General features: G+C 41.7%; 1 protein-coding gene across 2 annotated transcripts in view; it reads left to right on the forward strand.

The window, feature by feature from the left end:
- Nucleotides 1–3,927: 3,927 nt before the first annotated feature.
- phldb3 (pleckstrin homology-like domain, family B, member 3) overlaps nt 3,928–6,379 on the forward strand; it is a 23,030-nt gene continuing 20,578 nt past the window's right edge. Inside the window, exon 1 of one of the 2 annotated variants that reach the window (XM_035672456.1) lies at nt 3,928–4,428. The gene's annotated coding sequence lies outside the window, so the exon portion shown is untranslated. The remainder of the gene's footprint in view (nt 4,429–6,379) is intronic. The other variant, XM_035672455.1, reaches the window with a different exon arrangement.

The raw sequence follows: 6,379 nt of genomic DNA on the forward strand, positions 1-6,379 counted from the left end.
AATTCAATTCAATTCAATTCAATTTTATTTGTATAGCGCCAATTCATAACAAAAGTTATCTCAGGACACTTTTCAAATAGAGAAGGTCTAGACCGTACTCCTTACAAAATGAATTACAGATCATCGTAAAACACCTACAAAAGGCTGCAGTCGCAGCAATGAAGCTAATCCTTGAGGACAAATGTGCCTGTCAAAGTACGGCCTCTAAAAGTGCTTGTTTTTGCCACTGACAGGCTCAGATTGTTAAGTGTCTGACAACCTTATGAAAATGATAAAATAATTCCTTAATTCACCAACATAGATGATGAAAACAGCCGTTTAAGTCGTTCTCCTCTGTTGCACGTGGAGGGAATCACAAGCATGCGTGGCTGGACTGGGGAAGTATACAAGGCACAGACTACTACAGACCCAGAAGGGGTGTGAATTCATTCTCTGCTCAGGGCACCGTTACTCCAACATGTCTTTACACAGAAACTAGTTGTATGCTGCTATATTAATGTTCAAAATCTCATATATATATATAACCTTTAAAATAGAAATGCAATCAGTTCTATGAGTAGAAATGAGTGCTAAAGATCTGTACTTGAGGAAAAACCGTAAATAATTTTTTTTGTATTTTGATTAAAGTTAAATGTATGTATTCTTTACTCTTTATTCAGCTGCGTTATTATAAATTTGGGAGGACATTTACAAGAAGGAGAGCTCAGATAGGAATGTTCCATTCAAGGTTTGGTTTAGTATTCATGAATGCTTAACTAGTACAATTGAGTTCTTCCACATGGCCTTTCCAGTGATTCCGGACTCCTTTATCCGAGGCTTCAAACACATACACACACACATTCAGTCAGACACACACCACTCACTCTGCTGCCAGCCACGGCTTTTTTGCATACCAGGAAGATGAAACTACGCTATTTGCATTCGGAATCTCTGAGAGCCAAGTTTCCATTGACAACATGTCATTGCCATGTGTTTTTGTTCTCAACTCTCATCTGTTCCTGTAGATGAATAATGGACGATGGTGTCTATTAAAATGTGTGTCATTATCTGAATAAGGTATGGTGAAGAGCATCCATGCCAAGTATCAACGCAGTGACGTCTGCTTCTGAACTTCCAGATGTTCTGGCTCTCAGCCTGCGTTTAACAGCTCACCAGCGAGTGTCGGCTTCTGTCAGCCACATGCCTCTTTCAGAGAACGTGATAGTATGCTGTATGGTGGTGTTGGAATTATTGTGAGCTTTTAAGGGTCGGCATCAAATGCTTCTATTGAGCGGTTTTCAAGCAGCATTCCTCCTCAGATTTTTATTCCTGCCAGGATTTAAAGGAGCACTCCACTGATTGTTCACAGTTCAATTGACTTGTCTTGGGGAATTACTCACCATGTGAGAACAATTGTATAATTTAATCTGTGGTTATGGAGGGAGTGTTCTATGACATGAGGGTTATCACAGCTTGGTTTCGAAAGCCACAAATCTGTAACAGAGAGTGTGTTACAAACTGGGGGTGTGGAGTATGATGGGTGTGGGTGTTTACTAGCCAGGGAGGGTCCAACAAAAGATTTGAGTTTGCTTATATATCATTTTATAATCTTGACCCGTACGAGGGAGTAAAAGTCAGAATGTTTGAGCTTGTGCTGCATGAAATGAAACGTTTAAACACTCTATAACACCACTTGAATTGAACCATAACCTATAGTAAAACACAGAAAAGCGACATTATGAGACACTCCATCATCTCATAATGTACATCAGGTCGTCTTTTTGAAGTAATGGTTAGGGAGGATCCACCATCATGGCCATTAACCTGAACTATTTACTAATAAACATGGATGCACTGATCTGATATACCAGATCACACTGATATTGACCTTAGGTATTGCCCATGATGTGACCAATCCAAGTAAGATGCAGTTACTTTGTCAGTGTAGTTTTACATAAGTTTTACACAGTGAAGTATACAGATTAAGAGAGAAGGGTTGGATCAGTGCATAATAACAGGCCAATATTATCCTGATACACAGTATATCAGGGCTGCTGAATTTAATCCTATCTGGTTCCCTACAGCTGCACTTGTTATTGATATTTGGGTCACGAATATCTTTGATGTTTCAGGAGTGAAATGCCTGCAAGGTTTTAAACTCCTCAAAAGATGCAAAGCAACGTTGTAATAAAGAAGACTGTTGAAGAATAAAAGAAAGGGTATTGTTCAGAGTAAAAGGTTATCTGTTGGTGGGTGTTGTCGTCACGTGCAAGTTAATACTGTTAGCACACACATAGACCATCTACCAGCTGTCTCTGTCAGCACTTGAGACAAACAACATTATTGGACCGCCTCTGCCTCACCTAGTGTCCTCGCCGACAGACACCTGCATTGTTTTTAATTCAAAACAGGAGGTGTGTGTGATTGTTGGCGCCATCAAGTTGAAGATATGTTGCTTTAGAGGCACAGTCATTTCCACGTAAAGTCATCCTATTATCTTGATCCTGTTCCTCTGCCTCCGCTTCTGCAAAGTTGCCAGCTGTCCTTTCACCCAGTCTGTGTCACCCATCTGCCAGCCCTCTTTCAGTCTCTCCCTCAGCCCACTTACACCGTGCCACCGTGAACCTACTGCCCATTCTCTCTCACACCGTCCACATGTCACTTGACAGAATCTATTACACTATCAGCTCATTCAGAAAGAGCAGTAAAGAGGCCAGTAAGGGCGATAAAGCTCTCAGAGTGAAGAGCCCAGGAGGCCCTAAAGAAAATACTCATATAGGGTCTTAGTTTAAATTCAAAGTGGTCTTATACTACTACTTGAAATGTTTTTTATCTCCTACAATGTTTATAAAAAGTGTAGAGTTTTTGGTATTCTTAAATCAGTTTCACTAACAATTGCTACAGGAATTCACATTGCTGTGGGAGTTTAAAGTTTACAGTGACTGTCTAATACTTTACGGTATTTTAATCTCCACTGGTATCAATATAAGACTGCTGCAGGGTCTTATACTCAATAGTAAGTGTTCTTAAAGGTCCAGCGTGTAACATTTAGGAGGATGTATTGGCAGGAATGAAATATAATATTCATTGGTATGTTTTGATTAGTGTATAATAACCTCAATATTTAATTCATTTCAAAAGGGCTTTAATGGCATGAACAAAAGCATGTTAAGAACATTAACAATACTATTATTATTATTATTTTTCAATACAGTACAGTAATTAACAATATATATCATTTAATACAATTACTCAACTACATGGGTCTCTCAGGCAGAGGCAGGCAGACACATATTTAGCTACTAAAGGAGCTTTTGTCCCTTCACCAAGGAGGACTGATCTCTTCTTCGTCGTGTGTTGTTACCTCAGAATGAGACGTTTATATCTACATATATCGACACCATATGCTAAATAAATGCGTTGGCCTCTATGTGCCTCTAAATGCTTAACTAGTTAATAGTTCCCTGAGTGTTTTTATTACAGAGTTCTTGTAATTATACTTTAAATCTGACTCACATAATAAAAGAAAACTGTAATACTGACTTTCTGTGTGGATGCTGCACTGCATGCAGCTGGGGCCCTTTTTATTACTTTTTGCCCCCGGCCCCTCAGACTACCAGGGTCCGCCACAGACTCCATGTTGTCCTATTAAAACCATATAACATGAGACCTCCAGCTGAAAGAAATCCTCATTTGTGTGATCCCCTTCCCACTTGAGGAAAAGACCAAATCTAACCTTTTATTCTCATAAAAATGTGAACATATTAAAACTACTGCCTTTGACCTTTAAGTTCAGTGTCCTGCTGTATCACTATAATATCAAAATACTCCCATGGGAGCCTGTCATGAAAAGTATTTAAGTGGCCTTTTACTTCCCAGCGTACTGGCAATGTGCCTGGATGACTCTTTTAGTTGAGCCACTCCACAATGAGAAAGCCCCGTCAGTTCCCAGAATAGAAATCCCATTTCGGTGCTGGACTTGAACGGGACTCTCACTGCCGTCTGAAAGAGCACAGACGGTGAAGAGTCTGTCCGGACTCGGAGGATACGGGCTTTTCATTTACACCTTCAACACGAAACACTTTCGTTATACAGTCTGCACGAGCTTCCGTCGTCGCCCTCCTCCTCCGCGTGCTTTCAGTTCAGTCTCACCTGTTGACGCCGACAGCAGCCGACAGCAGCCGACACTGACCTGTCAGCTCTCCTGGGAGGGATTGAATCAAACCTGGTAAAGATAAAAGCAAAAAGGAGGGGGGAGATAACGTAGCTCACAGCAAACAGTGAGTGAGCTAAAAGTTACTTTGGGTTTTGAACGTGGAGGTGCTTTAAAAGTTGGCTGAAGGGACGTTTCGGTACAGTTCCCCTCCTCTTTCATTTGCTCCGGCTTTTCCACTCTGGTATGAATTGGAGGATCCACACTCGTCGTTTAGGTTGGAGCACGTATTCCAGGTAAGAGTTATTGCTTTTATTCGCTCCTTTTCTCCCCTTTTTGTTGTTGTTGCAGTCAGTCAACAACTTAAACAAAGCTCGTGCAGTTCCTGGTGTAAATAACAACTTCCCACGCGAACTGTGCTGGTGTGGCAGCCCCCTGACATTAATGTGTGTCTAACTGGGAAAGTTAGGAGTTCCTCTGTCAGACTACATCACATGTATGCACAGAACATAACCATAACACAAGGAGGGATTTCATCTGCTTCCTGAAACCACCTTCTTGCTCGAAACCAAGTGAATTCTTTTCCTGTGTGTGTAAAATAGTCACAGCTCATTGATTTCTACACTCTGACTGGCCTGAGTGCAGACCTGGATAATTAAGATTATTCCTTCTTTATCTGTGAAAATACCCACAGTGACTTTCACTGAGCTCAAACTGCTGTTTCTTCGTCAAACCCTGTCCCATGACAATAATCTCCATTTACATAAACCCCCCCCTTTGTTTACAATGACCCTGAGATATGTGGCCTTTTATCCCTCCATCAGCACATACAGGGTAAACAGAGAGAGAGAGGGGGGGGGTTTGTGAGGAGATATTGCCCTGAGTGTGCAGTCAGTTGTTCCCTGTCTCTCTCTCTCTCACACACACTCACTCGCTCGTCTTGTTTTGACGTGCTTTGGACAAATCTGTGTCTGAGCCCCGCGTCCCAGGTTGTCATTAATGGATCACCGTTTTCTTGCATCACAATTCCCAGAGATTTACTCAGGCCAAAGGAATCTCTGTCAGTGCAGTTGAACCTGTAATGATGCCCCGAGTTACACACACGCACACACACACGCGCACACACACAGTAGCAAGATGAGAACTGATGAGAGATTTTCTCACAATATACCCAATATACCATACCTTATTCATTTCATGTGTAGGTGTATTCAGTTCATGTGTTTGCGCCACTGAATGCATTTCAGCAGGGCTGCAGCCATTTCTTTTCACATGAGATATTTTCACTTGTCATAAAACCACAGGGTGTTACTGATTGCATTAGTGTTGACTTCATTCTGTTCAGTGATGAGTGTGATGGTGAACACCCTGAAACGGAAGCAGCGTGTTATTATTTACGCCTGTGCTTTTGCTTCCTCGCTTTAACGTAGCCTATATAGTCTATAAAACGTCATTCAGTTTCCCAGAGCCCCACAAATTGCTTTTTCACAGTTCAAAACAAAACAGTATTCAGTTTACAAATGATTTAAAACACATCCTTACACTGGAGGTGGTTTTTGCTATTGCTATCAGCTCACCACACTGTGGGAGTTACTTTGTGACCAAGCTGTGACATTTTCCTACTCTTAGACGCACTCGCTCCTTGTACACCTTTTTGTTTTTTCTCCGAGAAATGACCTGAACTTGTCAGCTACATATGTACTTTTTAAGTGAGATAAAAAAATACTTAGCTATATTGTAAAGCCGGGTATTAAACGTATTATCCTGGTATCAGTAGCAATAACTGGGTATTGTATTGGCCTTTAGTATGAACATTTTCAAACAGTACTCAGGCTTTGGTGCTGGAACCGGTATGTCAGCTTCCTCTAAATTAGATTTCTCCTAATCTTTAAACCTGGTATTAGATTCTGAGGGATTGACACCAGAACCTGAGATGCACCACAACTTGCTGAACAATCTCCCATGCATAAAGCTGCCATTGTAGTGACCGCACAACATTTCAGCTCGTCAGCCAGTTTTCCACAGGAATGTAAAAAAAAAATGCACCACGAAACAACAGAATGAGCCCAGAAATGTTTTTGTCATGCGCATTGCCATCCGGGTGTCAACCAGGGTTTGACACTTTTCCTCAGTGACAGCTCCCTCCTCTCACCTGCTTTTCCTGCTCACCGACTCGTACTGCGATGACAGCTTCCTGGTCCTCGGCGCCGAACCAGCGGGAGCCGCACGCAGCAGGTCCGGAGGTCG

The sequence above is a fragment of the Morone saxatilis genome, unplaced genomic scaffold (genome assembly GCF_004916995.1).
Source record: "Morone saxatilis isolate NCDOM2014 unplaced genomic scaffold, NCSU_SB_2.0 Contig24, whole genome shotgun sequence".
NCBI classification, from domain to species: Eukaryota; Metazoa; Chordata; class Actinopteri; family Moronidae; genus Morone; species Morone saxatilis.